The following is a 13,186-nucleotide window of genomic DNA, read 5'->3' as shown; positions in this document are numbered from 1 at the left end:
ACCAGAAAACCCATGTCACATAGGAACTGAACAGCCATTAGATACTAAAAACCTTATGATCAACACGATACAGAGCTAGACTTAGATAGGCAACCCAGTGGTAAAAAAATTCCACTAACCCATTACCAGTCTACTGAGCCAGCAATTCCCACAACGTGTGTGGCCTTAACAAATATAGAAGTATAGAAGGCCTAGTACATACATTTTTGTTTCTCAGGAAGCCTAGATTTCATGGACTCTGAATTTCTGCACAACAATTTTTTTATTCTGCCTCCTTATTTTTTAGTAGTACATTTTAAGGGGCAGGGGAAGAGAAGAAAACACCACTGGTAGGATTTCTGGCTGGACTTTCATTTCCTCTTTCTTGTTTGTCACTTGGTGGTTCTTTAACAAGAGAAAAAAATATAGGGGGGGGAGGGAGCAGCTGCACCACCTTCTTTCAAATGAATGTTCTCCTGTACTTCAATTTCTTCACCTTTTGGTAACACCGAACTCCTGAAAATTTAGAGCCCTTTCCCTTTAAGAGGGGCTGCTCTCTGCCCAGCTGTTGACTTGCCTGAAGGTGAGACCTCTGCTTAAATTCATGGCTCCAGCTGTCAAAAGCAAAGAAAAGCAGCTTTTCCTTGGCGGCTCTCTGCTTTGGGTAGAGTTTGACATCTTCCTCAGTCAGCAGAATTTAATCAGCATCGAGTACCCACAGCCTCTCAGCTTCTCCACAACTCAGCTGTGGGGGGAGGGAAGGGGAATCTTGCTAATAGAAAAAGGGGATCGTCCAAGCACAATATGTATAAACAGACACAGACAGGAACATGATCTAAAGCACGTTGCTGTCTAGAGATAGTCCCATTATGCCCTTTGATTTAAGAATTGCTGCTACCATTAGCTACAAGGGAACACTCCCACTTGCTTATGGAGGAAATTCTTTCCTTGCTAAGGTTTTGCCATGGCTCCATTACTTACTCTCAGCTTCTCATGAAACACAGCTGTAATTTGCAGTTGACAATGATACTGATTGCAAAAGAAAGCTGATGAAATGTGCACAGGGATATGGTTCCCCATATATAGATGAACAAGTGAACCAACTTCAGCAATCAGTAACACCTTGTTTGTAGTCTACCTAAATATTAGCTGGAAAGATGCCCCTCTCCCATTAATTCTCACTTATATCTCAGTGAATCAAATAATCCAACCCAGTGTACAGAGTTATGAACAACTGGAAAACATTCACATTGCACCTTAAGCCCACAGAGCTTTGGGCCCAACAGTAGATGGATTATAAACTGCAGCCTGTGCTCAAAACAGCTTGGTGCACATAAGCTAAGGTTGCTCACACGGGCAAAAGCTCTCAAGACTTCTTTCTCACATCTAGCCTTGATTCTCCCTCCCCACAAGCAAGCCCAAAAATCCCACAAAGAGAACTAAGGTAAGAAAGGAGGCAGTTAGCAGTAAGGGAGAGGTTGATTATGGGGTGGCATGATAGTTCCTCTTGGAGGTTTCAGTTCTGTGCTGCATGTAGTTATTATGACTGTTTTCTGTTTACTGCACTGTATAATTTCTAAGGAGTCTGCCTGCCTGCTTTCTGTGAGACCCTTGACTTTGAGGAGCAGTTTCTATTCCAGATGGCTATTGTTATGGAGTGAGGCGTGTACACAGTGCTCTCTCAAAGAGACTTTACTTTCATTCTTTCTTGTTTTATTGATTTCCTTTGTGTAAAATAAGAATGTCTTATTAAAATATCTATTTATTCTTATGTTTAGAAAAACAAACTCCAGCAATTCCAAGTAGTTGTTTGACTTCCAACACCAGCAGCTTGTTTACCCTTTCCTGACCATTGTTATGCCAATTGTGGAGAATGAAGCAGTTGCTTTTATTCTTTTTTAGGAATATTATGTGCACCCCAATTTACTTGTTTGATATCATCCTGCCCGACTGCATGTGGTTAAAGCAAAGATGGCTGTTAGAGGGAAACAAATAAATAGTGATAAAGGTAAGGGACTGGCAGAGAGACTACCAAGGGTACTTAAGGAAACAGTGGGGATACTGTTACTTGGGAAATGTCCACAAGCTTGGCTCCAAACAGGCTAGCAGATTAACTTTTCCCAGGCCTGAACCTAGGATCAAAGGTGCACTAAGGGTTAGATTCCAAAGGGATTTAGGTACCTAAGTCCAAAATTTCAATCCTCAGAACACCCACTCAGCTTCTGCCTAACCCTATAAGTGCCTAAATTTCTGCTGATTAAGTCCTGTGGGTGCCTAAAAATCTGTCTTGGGCATGTGCACACTTAAGTCCTGACTCCCAGGCACTTAGCTCACACCTAAGCCCTGGTAGGATTCTCAAGTAGGCATTCCCCTGCCTTTCTTGCCTGAGCAAGTAGGTGTTCTTACAGGTAGCCTAATAGATCAAACCCTGAACAAAACACAGCTGCAGGAGGATAAACCAGTATTTAGAATACTCTCCCAGACTGTGGGAGAGCCAGGTTCAAATCCCAACTCCCTCTGATTTGGACTTGCATCTTCCAGCTTTCAGGAGAGTGCTCTAAACACTGGGCTATGGGATATTCTGGAGTGGAGGGTCTCTCAATCTCTTCTGTTGAAACTGTTCCATATTGCATAAATAGTCATTGGAAATTGGGCTTGAGTATCCTGCATCATTGGTGAGTGACAAACCACTGAGCTAAAGAATCATTCTTGTTCTTTCTCTGGCCCTTTTAAGGGATGTCTCATATTGGGGGAGAGGTTATAAACCCAATCCATATATATGCCAAATGTCCACCATTTAGAAGTGCCATTCTTTATATCTTAACAAGTTGTTGATCATTTTCCTCACACGTTGCCTCCAAAAAAATCTCTCCTAGATGAGTTACATTCTTATTTCCCTCCTCAAACTTCTCTATAACTCCCTAATGTTAACAGGTACTGTATGGACTCCCTGTAACATCTGGGGTCTCCTCTCCTCTAATAATATCTCTCATATGTAAATAGATTATTGAGAACATCTGTTGTCAGGAGCAATTATTAGTATGTTATACATTATAGTACTCCAAGCTGCCTGAATAATAATTGCAAATAATATATCTGTTGACATTTTCTGTCAGCTATTGAATTAATAATAAGTGAATACATATTTCCATTATCCATTAAACTCCATGGATGGTCAAATAATATTTGTCAAATTTATTAGCAAACTTTCCCTTTTGTCAAAGCAATTATCTAGGAACAATTATTTTAATGATTCAAACAACCCTTCATAACCAGAAGGGGTATAAACATATTTTTTAAAAAATGAGAGCTGAGATTCTGAAACACAGTTCTGTGGCTAGTGACAAATTCCATGGCAAGTATCATGGTTGTGGAACTACAGAATACATAGGAACCTGCCTATAAGAAATTGCCCAACTAATTACGCTAGGTTGAGGGGTACATGGAGATTGCTGATACTGATTTTATGTCAGAGCCAGTTGAAAATTGTCAAAAAACAAACAAACTGTTGCCAAAAATTTCACTTGTGCAAAAGATTTTAGTTGAACATTCAAATTCTTTTGACTAATTCTATTTTATCTGTCTAAAGCCCTGGGTGAATCTCTGGTACTTCCTCACAACTCCCATTGCGCCTGACCCGGAGAACACAAGGGGCAGCAGGAAGGCTCATTATCATTAGTAGCAGAATTGCTGCAGCTCCTAGGATCCCCAGTTGTGGACAAGGACCCCACTGTGCTAGGTGCTGTACAACCACAGAACAACAACAAAGTCCCTGTCCCAAAGAGGTCCCTCCCTTACACACGCCCACACAGGAGCTGGGCACAATCTCACCTTTAGATTTCAAACAACAACTTGGGCTTTGTCCTCTGTGCTTTGTACAGTGCTATGCACACTGTCAACTCTTACCTCCTAATTATTTTTATTTCAATCCACAACTTAGGTTGTGCATTTTGCTGAATGCCAAAGAGTCTTTGGCAGTCTTTAAAATGTTCATATAGTATGCAATAGGGTGTAGAGAGGGATATTTGAGCCCAGATTGGGGTTGGCTTTGCTCTGTGAGAAGCCACATGCAGTCTCCACCCAGTGCAACCCTGAGCCAGCAGTCAGGCATAACCCCTCTAGAATTTCTGAGCACAAGGAGAGGGAAAGACTAGCATTGCCCAGAGAGACAATTGCCCAAAAGTGTGGGGTGAGGGTAGAGCTGAGCTGGCACTGGGAGTCTGGCAGGCTCCCATGTTCTGGTATGAACTCCTTTTGGAATCCTCACTGGGTCAGCCAGAACGTCTTTAAGGGTGGCAAGTGGTATAGACAGGTTTCAGAATGGTAGCTGTGTTAGTCTGTATCAGCAAAAACAACGAGGAGTCCTTGTGACACCTTAGAGACTAATAAATTTATTTGGGCATAAGCTTTCGTAGGCTAAAACCCGCTTCACCAGATGCATGGAGTGAAAAATACAGTATCACAGCACATGAAAAGATGGGGGTTACCTTACCAAGTGGAGGGTCAGTGCTAACGAGGTCAATTCAGTTAAGGTGGAAGTGGCCTATTCTCAACAGTTGACAAGAAGGGGTGAATATCAAGGGAGGGAAAATTTTACTTTACTCCCAGTCTTTATTCAGGCCTAATTTGATGGCGTCCAGTTTGCAAATTAATTCCAGTTCTGCAATTTCTTGTTGAAGTCTGTTTTTGAAGTTTTTTGTTGTTGAACAATTGCCACTTTTAAGTCTGTTATTGAGTGTCCAGGGAGACTGAAGTGCTCTCCTACTGGTTTTTGAATGTTACATTTCTTGATGTCTGATTTGTGTCCATTTATTCTTTTGCACAGAGACTGTCTGGTTTGGCCAATGTACATGGCAGAGGGGCATTGCTGGACCATGGTGGCATATATTACATTGGTAGATGCACAGGTGAATGAGCCCCAGATGGTGTGGCTGTTGTGGTTAGGTCCTATGATGCTGTCCCTTGAATAGATATGTGGGCAGAGTTGGCAACGGGGTTTGTTGCAGGGATTGGTTCCTGGGTTAGTTCACTCTCACAGACCTTGGAAGACAGGCCAGTCCTTGCTTACAGCCTCCCAACCTGAAGCAAATACTCACCAGAAGCTACACAACAGAAACACTAACCCAGGAACCAATCCCTACAACAAACCCTGTTGCCAACTCTTAATATTCACCCCTTCTTGTCAGCTGTTTTCAAAACTGGTGTAGAATAGGCATGCCACATTTATAAAGAAGCCTCGCTCTTCATTTTGTTCACTACTACCTCTGAAATGAGCCTACAGCACAGCTCTGTAACATAGGTGTAGGAAGGTTTAAAAATTATGCCCCAGAGAACAATGTGTACTCCCTGAACCTGATCTAAAATTGTGTTAAACTAGGAGTGTAGAGGCAGGCCCAGAATTTAACTATCAAAAGCTGAGAAAATTCTCACTCTCACACACACAATTAGCCTAATACACACTGATACATTAGTCACTGCTACAATTCTCACAGCCCACGTCTTCAGTGCTTTAAAAAAAAAAAAAAGTATGTTCTTTACCTCAGGTTAGCTAATGCATATGAGCTATCATGACACAAAAACACAGTGAAGACAAGTCACTTCAGTTTTACTGTGAGAGAAACTAGGCAAGGTCAGTCCCAGGTAGGGGTATAGGGGATGACCTCACCTAATTTACCTCACAGAAAAAAAACTAAATTGCCTGTTCTTAACTGTGATTTTTTTTTTGCCACACAATAGCTCATGGTTGCTGGTTACCCTAAGATTAAAAAACACACCTTTTTAACAGGTGAAGGTGAGGGCACAGAAAGACATGCCCTCTTGCTGACATATATCTATACAGACACTCTTGGCAACACCCAATTGTATTGCATATGCACACAGCTCTCTTAGACCCCACAGGGCCATCATTTTAAAATGTAGAGGACTAGCCAGCTCTGCTCTGTCTCCCTTCTCCCCTCCTTCCCCCGTTTTGCTGCAGGATTTGCCAGCACTTGTCTTGGCAGGAGCCAGCCTTGCACAGTAAAACTAAAGAAGCTTCCAGTGTGTTCGTGACTCACCCAGTCTTTAGCAGCCCTCCTCTTCCCCCTCCTCCAGCGCGCAAAGAGAAACAAACATACATTGATACATGCTGGGAACATCCACACAGCGCTTCACAAACATGCATGGTCTGCGCTTCCGTAAATCAGGCCTTGTCACAATTATACATGCATATACCACACAGAGTGAGGAGCATACACACCAACATCCACATTAAAAATAACAGAGCATTTTTACTGAATACAGGCTTGGACTACAGTTTGGAAAGTACATTCAGATTCAGTGTTGAAAAGTAGCAAGTGCCAGGCTGACAGTCCTGGAGACTGAAATCCTTTGTTTGTGCACAGAGCAGGTAAAACAGCAGCGTGAGCAGCTTGATACAGCCCTGCCAATGTGCCTCAACCTTTTGGTCTGTACGTTCTCTCTGTCCAGTCAATCTCTGTCTTTTCTGTAGAGATTGTCAGACAGAAGATGTATCATTGATGGTGATTGTGTGACACGGCCACCTGCCCACTGGAAATCACCCTGTGAACATTTGATTTTCCACACAGGCTACCAGTCATTTGTCATATAGTGAAGAATCAATTTTCCGCCACTGCTAACCTTTTCTGGATTACAACCAATGACCTAGATGTTAAAGGCTCCCTATCCCATCACCAGTCCCCAAAGTGAACCTGTCCTGTTCTCTAAATAAATGAACAACTGAGTAAACAGGAAGATTTTATTGTCTTTATACACAAACATCTACAGACTTTAATTTTTGCCTCTTATTAGCCCCACTTGAGAAAGATGACAAGCAGGCTCCTTCACCTCAGGACTTTAGCTATCACTTATGGGAAATCTTTGTCCGTAAGTTATCGTATGGACCTTCTTCTGCCATCCCTCTTTAGTTCATTAGCCTTGGAAACTAAATGCCCACCCTTGCCTGCCTGTGTCTACTGGATTTTTTTTCTCCTGCACAAAAAAGGCAAGAGCAAGGCAAATCGCTGCAACAGAAATAAGGAGTCTCTGATCTGTGGTTCATTCTAGAGCCGTATAGGAGCCATTATGGAAGCAGGGATCAATGGAGTGCAGTGTGCTCCAGACATGCCTCCAATATGTTTCCTATTCTAAAGGGGGTGGCATGGAACCACCTAGCAAAGAATCAGTTGTAAACAGGAGATATAGTATGCTGCCCTGGGACTAGTCAAATCCAAGAGGGAAGTCTCAGAGAATGTGTGTGCAACCCTATAAAACTTGCAGAATAAACCCTCAGCATATAGGAAAACCACACAGTGTACAGTTAATACACACAGATGTGCTGTCAGTCCCCACTGTATTGCATCAGAGGCGATGGGATGTTTTAAGTTTGGAATGGGAAGAGTTTGAAGAACAGCGATACATAAGGAGTTGCCTTTCCTCTATGAGGGGGCAGGGAGGTGTTATCATTTCTACATTAATCACTTGCACCTCCAACCTGTCTGGGTCCCTTGAAAAGAAACAGCAAAGAAAACACCAGCTGCTGCAGCTTCTACTCCTCCTTTGGCACCCTGCAGCTTCCCCCCCCTCCCCCCCGGACTGTGTTTATTTTTACAGCTAGTGAATCAGCCAGAGGCTTGCTCCCTGCAACAAGATCATCTGAGAACAAGCTGTAGTTTGCACGGCCCCTGAAACACTGGGTTTGTTTTCTAGTTTATGAACAACAGCAAAATACGTAGCTGAGAAAAGTGAGAGAAATCTTCTGTCACCCAGAGAGATGGGACTTTCATTTCACTCCAGACATAGAGGGATTTCCCCAAACTGTTCCAAGAAAGCATTTCAGCCTTTCGCTAGGGACTGTAATGTTAGTGTAAGAAATGAATTTAGTCTTCAAATAGCTTGTAAGCGCTCTGAGCAAGGACCATCTTGTATATAGATTTGTACAGCACCGAGCACAATGGGACCTCAATCCTTACTGGTGTTTCTAGAAGCTATTGTCATATAATCAATAATAATGTTCAGTCACTCACAGGCATCTGTACACTTCTCCTTCAGGGGGCCCCACTGCTTCTTCACCCCATGGAAGGACTATTCTCTTTTGGGGTAAAAAAGAGATTCACTTGTCTTGCTCATTCAGTCACTCCTCCATCCTTGGAGGAAGTGAGCACCTTTTTCTGGGATAAGGGAAATTCAGTCTCATTGAGCCACATTTATTCAGTCACAGGCCTCTCCAACATGGCTACATGAACTGACTCTAAAGCTGAGGGACAATCAGTGACCAGTATTACAGTCTGCTCCATCAAAGAACACTTGCCCAGAAGAGACTCTAAAGGGAGTTCTCATTTCCTCTTTGTCTGCTTCACAGTTAGGAAAAAGCATCACAGGGGAATGGAGAGATACAAGACAGGGAATGCAGCAAGGAAAGACTATTAGGAAAGAAGGGGGTGATGGATGGGTGAGGGAGAGATAGATCTGGGAGAAGGGATGAGAGAAGATAAGGAAAGGAAACAGTACAGAAGAGCAGTGGCACCTGCAGCTGTAACACATGTTGGGGGCAGGAGTGGTCAGCTCCTTCAGGTATGGCTGTAAGGGAACTTAGGGATGGGAGCGACACTGCAGCTGACTGGGCTGGGCTGGAAGGTGGAAGTTGAGCATGGCATGGACTCAACAGGTGAGGTGCTGGGGCCAGCATCTGCAGCAGGGATGGCTCCACAGGGATTGGTGGTGATGTCTGGGATCTGCCTGGCTCCACCTGCTCTGTGCTCATTGGTTGCTGCACTCAGGAACAATTCCATTCTCACAACAGGAATCCGAAGAATACTGCTCCTCTTCCAGGACTCTGCATGGTAAGTGCACCTTTAAAGTTTCATTTGTATTTGAATGTTGTTAGTCTCTAGTATTAAAATTTATAATACGTTTTCCTGATTGTTGACATTAACTTACAACTTGTGTTTTTATTATCTTTTATTATCTTCCTTTTAGTTTTGAATTGCCTGTTTTGCCATTAAGTGTAGACACCATGCTAAGTCAAAGTGAAAGTGGTTAAGTTGTGCTTACCATGTGAAAAATTGATTGAGGTGCCCTTATAGAAGAGAAGGGAAAGAGAGGAGGGGAGAGACAGAAGAAAGCAGGAGGAAAACAAAAGAGAACAGATAAAGGGAGAACATGACAATATCTTTCTTGCCAGAAACAGCACCCTGTGTCAGTAGAGAAGAGGTTTTGCACCTAAAAATCTAATTCAGGCCTCAGGTTGGGGTATGAGCAATAAGGTAGCCCAAAGTCCTTGACCAAATGTGGAGGGAAAAAAAGAGGACATAAAGGCAGATGAGATGGAAAGGTTCCTATTTCTTAAATCTACCATGGGACAACTCTGCCATGTTTCATCCATGTGTGGGATGTAAGAACCTCCAGCAAATTTAGCATCTTCCACTGGAACAATTTTTTCCTCTCTTTATCACCTCGTCATTCAGGCAGCTGCAGTGGTAGTTCCAGTGTCGACCGCTCCTGGGCTTTGCTGATGGAGGCTTTCTCATCAAAGGCTTAAAGCTGACTACAACATTCTGACCAAATAACATACCTCCCAACATTTCAAGTTGGTTAAAGCCAGAGAAGTCTTACCTCTGCTGCATGGGAGGCCCGGCCAGTGAGAGGGTGAGGTGCTACCCCTGGAGTGTGGGAAGCTCTGGGTGGTATATTGTGATCAGTAGAACTAGAGCCAGAAGGCCCATGCTTTCTGGAGGGACTGTTATTGACAGGACGCCAGTGGAAACTGGGAATGTCTGGAAGCAACTCAGCTGCCTCGACAGGAGAGTGGTCAGGGTTTGATAAAGTGCCACTTGTTCAGCTTATCCTACATTCAGGCTCTCACAAACATGGTGGCAGTGTTTAGTTTGCAGTGCAGCACCTGTCAGTGGAAGCCAGGGATCTCTATATGAAGCCCCCTGGATTTTGCAGACACAAACCTAGCCCAGAGATGCCTCCCAAGGAAGGAGGCGTTTGAGCTATTCACAGGCCTGGCCATGCAGGACGACACAGCAGGATCGTAATATTGTTATTTGACTTCACTGGGGAACAAGGCAGAGAAGCCTGCAGCACTCTGAAACTCACCCCTACCTCAAGCCTCACAGTAGTACAGTCCTAGGAGCCCTGGGGACGTATTGCTCCCCAAAGCAGAATGAAACTGTGGAGTGACACAGGCTTTGCACTAGAGACCAGTCCAAAGGGGAGGGGAAAATCCCCTTATGTTACTGCCTTACACACACTGGCTGCTACATGAAATTCTGGGGACTTGACAGACTTCCCAATTCAGGACAGGATCGTCTGTGGCACTTGGGATCACCATGCTCAGGTATGGCTGCTCTGAGAAGGTGGTGTCACATTAGACAAATGTTTAGACATGAAAGCCCTTGGAGGCACAACACCCCCTGGAATACATGGAGGGAGACAACAGCAGAGGAGAGCAGGTGGCCAGGGTTCCATATCCAGAGTGAGATGCATTTACTGTGGGAGACAGCAGGAGCGGGTAAAGGAGAAGTACCTTTGTGGCACTTTAAACCATTTTAGCAGAGTGTACAAGAGCAGAACCAGCTCTCAAAAAGATTCAGCAGGAAAAGACACACCAGCCAGTGGTGGTTCATCATCATGAGTCTCTCCTTGTGTCTGAGAACATATCAGGTTTAGGCTGCCAGGACAGGAAACAACAGGGACACCACCAGTCTCTGTGCATGCAACTATGGTGCGATTTCAGCTGGATAGCAGGGCCTCCTGCAGTGTGATTCCTTGGGGTGAATTGGACTCAAATGCACTGTGACACACAGCACCTCAGCACCCTGGAACCCACATATTCATCATTGTCATATAATTGAGATGTTTTGTACAAAGTATGGCTTGTGTGAGGTATCATTTTAAAAGTCTTGATCTGTTGAATATTAATATCCTGGAGTCCTTGTGGCACCTTAGAGACTAACAAATGTATTTGGGCATAAGCTTTTGTGGGCTATAACCCACTTCATCAGAGTGAAAAAAAGTAAGTAGGTATAAATATACAGCACATGAAAAGATGGGAGTTGACTTACCAAGTCGGGGGTCAGTGCTAACGAGGCCAATTCAGTCATGGTAGATGTGGCCCATTCCCAACAGTTGACAAGGTGTGAGTATCAACAGAGGGGAAAATTATTTTTTCTAGTGACTCAGCCATTCCCAGTCTTTATTCAGGCCTAATTTGATGGTGTCAAGTTTGCAAATTAATTCCAGTTCTGCAGTTTCTCATTGAAGTCTGTTTTTGAAGGGTTTTTTTGGTTGAAGAACAGTGACTTTTGAGTGTCCAGGGAGATTGAAGTGCTCTCCTACTGGTTTTTGAATGCTACAATTCTTGATGTCTGATTTGTGTCCATTTATTCTTTTGCAAAATCAAACATCAAGAATTATAACATTCAAAAACCAGTAGGAGAGCACTTTAGTCTCCCTGGACACTGTCAATTAGGCTTGAATAAAGACTGGGAGTGGCTGGCCTTTATCCTCCCACCTCCCCCCGCAGGACAAAGACTTTGAACTGGGGAAGTTAGTCTCAGCCTGTGTATTGAGGAACTGTAACCTGCTTGTACCATCTGTCAGGTTGAGATACTGCTTGATTCAAATCCTGCTAGTTTAGAGAATTTAGACTGGGAATTTATTTTTATTTCTTAAGTAAACAATTTTGATCTCATGCCTGCTACACATAATCACTTAATATCTATTTTATATTTTACCTAAAACAATGTGTTTTGGTTGAAGTTTCGGGGAATCTCAGCTCAGATTACAAAGGCTGATGTGTCCATTTTCCTATGAAGTAGTGAAAAACTGGGTAATGAGCTTACACTGGCCAGGCTTCTGACCGGTGCAAGATGGTACAGTTCTGGGGTTCAAGAATGGGGAACTGGGGGGAATTGGCTGGAGCCTCCCTATTGATGGTTCATGAGTGGCTGGGAGATTACTCATGTAACTCAGTTGGGTGTGTCCCTGCCAGTGGATGTCTGTGTAAGTGTGGGGCCTGTCAGAGGTTTGTAGCTTAACATCAGCATAACAGTGTGAGAGGCAGCCCGGGTTGGTGGGTTTGGAGAGCTCAGTGGTCCCACAGTCCAGGTTACACCCTGGGGACCCCATGACATGCACCCATTACAAAGAGCAGGCGCAAGTTAATAATATACAATGAGAGCATAATGCAGCCCATAGGAAAAAGTGACCTCATAGTAACTAACCTGAAAAATAACAGATGGTGCCAACTGAAGTTTATGGTGGTGGAGGGAAGCACCACAGACCTCTCCTGGGGTCATACAAACTGTGGTTTTGATCAAGGTGCAGCATCAGAATTTTATAGCTGCAGTGCAAGAAGCAAAAGGACGAGTCCCATGGACAGTTAAGACAATTTTAAATGCATATGGGAATGTTTTCAAAAGCAATGGGTATCTTAAAGAAAAGCCGTGAGTTGAAGTAGACCTCCCAGTGGAACCTATGTGCTTACCAAGAAGGAAAATTTCAGTGGCACTACATAATTCAGTGCGCAGAGAATCTGCAGAACAGGAGTATCATAGCATCTGTGGCGGCCAGTAGAGCCTGGGTAAGGAGCCCGCCAATGGCAAAGAAGCCATTAAGCAAATTACACATCTGCATAGACCCAAAGCCTCTGAACCATGCATTGAATTGCTGCCCACACCCTAACCCTAACCCTAAACCCAGCAACAGAGGTGTTCCGGAGAAGACTCACCCAAGTGCTGGAAGGACTGACTGGGAAAATAATTGCAGGTGATATCCTCATTGTGGTGAAGACAGCAATGATACAGAAGCTAAATTAGACCATGATGGGAAACTATAAGCTTTTCTACAGCAATGCAGGGACAAGAACATAAAACTCAGCCCAGAAAAAATGCAACTCTGAGTGTCAGGTGACATACATTGGACATCTGCTCCCATGGACCAAAGCAGATCCCAACAAGATCAAGGCAGTCAGAGACATGGTTACATGTGGATGTGGATCTAGTGGATGTGAAATGGTTACAGCACTTTGTAGGAATGATAAATTTTTTGGTCCCAGTTCTAGCCACACCTGGAGGCAGTAGTGGAACCCATGTCTGCTCACAAGTCAGGATTCTGAGTGGGATTGGGCAGGTTCCCAACAGCAAGCATTGAAGCACTGAAACAAATGATAACAGATGCCCCTGCCCTGAAGTACAACGAG

General features: G+C 43.8%; 1 long non-coding RNA gene across 1 annotated transcript; it reads left to right on the top strand.

Moving 5' to 3' along the window:
• The first annotated feature begins 818 nt into the window (after positions 1 to 818).
• Positions 819 to 9,550, top strand: LOC123367931. The gene is made up of 4 exons (XR_006578651.1): positions 819 to 1,423; positions 1,882 to 1,987; positions 8,780 to 8,819; positions 9,444 to 9,550. It is a non-coding gene; the product is annotated as an uncharacterized LOC123367931 (long non-coding RNA).
• The last annotated feature ends 3,636 nt before the right edge of the window (positions 9,551 to 13,186 follow it).

Source organism: Mauremys mutica, chromosome 4, assembly GCF_020497125.1.
Source record: "Mauremys mutica isolate MM-2020 ecotype Southern chromosome 4, ASM2049712v1, whole genome shotgun sequence".
Classification (NCBI taxonomy): Eukaryota; Metazoa; Chordata; order Testudines; family Geoemydidae; genus Mauremys; species Mauremys mutica.
Note: the sequence above shows the minus strand (reverse complement) of the source record. Positions and strands in the feature narration are given on the sequence as shown.